Source organism: Lactuca saligna, chromosome 7 (assembly GCF_052625555.1).
Source record: "Lactuca saligna cultivar CGN05327 chromosome 7, ASM5262555v1, whole genome shotgun sequence".
NCBI lineage: Eukaryota > Viridiplantae > Streptophyta > Magnoliopsida > Asterales > Asteraceae > Lactuca > Lactuca saligna.
Genome location: NC_136423.1, coordinates 169943606 through 169945792, shown reverse-complemented (window position 1 = coordinate 169945792; position 2187 = coordinate 169943606).

Below are 2187 nucleotides of genomic sequence, written 5' to 3'. Positions count from 1 at the left end.
AATATGTCATCGACATATAGAACGAGAAAGCTTACTATACTCCCACTGGCTTTGACATATACACAAGATTCGTCTTCGCTTCGTACAAATCCAAACTCTTTGACTTTCTCATCGAAGCAAAGATTCCATCTGCGAGACGCTTGCTTAAGTCTATAAATGGACTTCTCAAGCTTACACACTCTATTCGGATGCTTCGGATCCACAAACCCCTATGGCTGAGCCATGTAAACATCCTCAGCCAACTTTCCGTTAAGGAAAGCGGTCTTGACATCCATTTGCCAAATCTCATAATCATGAAATGCGGCAATTGCTAGCATCACTCTAATAGATTTAATCTTCGCAACTGGTGAGAAGGTCTCATCATAGTCAACTCCGGGAGTTTGAGTAAAGCCCTTCGCGACCAATCGCGCTTTATATGTGTGTACGTTCCCATCCACGTCGGTCTTCTTCTTCAAGATCCACTTGCACCCTACGGTCTTACGTTCGGGCACATAATCAACCAAATTCCAAACTTGGTTATCGTACATGGATTGGATCTCGCTATCCATCGCCTCTTTCCATTTCGCAGACTCCGGGCCTACCATGGCTTCCTTATAGCTATTAGGTTCATCAAGATTTACTAGTGTACCATCACTAATATACGTGTCCCCTTCGGTAGTAATATGAAAACCAAAAAACTGGGGATGAACTCTAACTCTATCGGAACGTCTAAGAGGTAAGGATTCGTCAATGGGTTCAACCGGAGTTTCCTCCTCGGGTTGAATGCCAGCGGTAGAGGTTCCTTCATCTATCGACTCTTGAATCTCTTCAAGTTCGATTTGCCTCCCACTGTCTCCTTGGCTTATGAGTTCTCGCTCTCGAAAAACTCCTCTCCTCGCAACAAAGACAACATTGTCTTTCGGTCTATAGAAGAGATATCCAAAGGATGTTTGCGGGTAGCCGATGAAAATACATCGCTCACTTCGAGGTTCAAGCTTGTCGTGAGTATCTCGTCTTACGAAAACCTCGCAACCCCAAACCTTGATATGTGCCAACGAGGGAGCTTTCCCCGTCCACATCTCGTGAGGTGTTTTGGCAACCTTCTTAGTAGGGACTCGGTTAAGGATATGGGCGGCGGTCTCTAAGGCATACCCCCAAAAGAAGATAGGTAGTGAAGCACGACTCATCATAGAGCGAACCATATCCAATAAGGTTCGATTACGCCTTTCTGCCACACCATTCAACTGTGGTGTCCTAGGAGGCGTCAATTGCGAAACTATTCCACACTCCTTGAGATAATCGTGGAATTCAAGACTTAGGTACTCTCCTCCTCGATCGGATCGAAGCATCTTGATTTTCCTGCCCAATTGATTCTCCACTTCATTCTTAAACTCTTTGAACTTTTCAAAGGTGTCTGACTTTTGCTTGATTAAGTAGATATACCCATATCTACTATAGTCATCGGTAAAAGTCACATAGAAGCGGTTCCCATCCTTCGTGGTTGATCTAAAAGGTCCACATACATCAGTATGTATTAGGTCCAATAGTCCCTCACCCCTTTCACAAGTACTCGTGAAGGGTGACTTAGTCATCTTTCCAAGTAAACAAGACTCGCATGTGTCATCTTCCCTAAGGTCGAATGACTCCAACACTCCATCCTTTTGGAGTTTGGCTATGCGTTTCTTGTTGACATGTCCAAGACGACAATGCCACAAGGATGCTTTATCCATACTAGTGGAAGAATCAATGTTCAAAACATCATTTCCTAAGTTATCAACAATCATAACAGTTTCATATATTCCATTACATGGTATAGCTTCAAAGTAAAAGACACCATTTAGATAAGCCAAAATAGAACCATTCTCATTATTAAAAGAAAATCTAAAACCTTGTCTATATAAACCATGAAATGAAATGATGTTTCTAGCCATTTATGGCGAATAGCAACAATTGTTCAAATCTAAAACCAAACTATTCCTAAGCACTAAAGAATACACTCCAATCTTGGTCACAGGTGACGATCTTCTGTTCCCCATGATTAGATTGATCCTTCCTTGCTCCACATCCCTACTTCTTCTTAGTCCCTGCACATTAGAACAAATGTGATAACCACAACCGGTGTCAAGAACCCAAGAAATAGCATGATTAGAATCGTTAGATTTGATTGTGTATATACCTGCGAAAGATGGCTTGATCTTTCCTTCATTG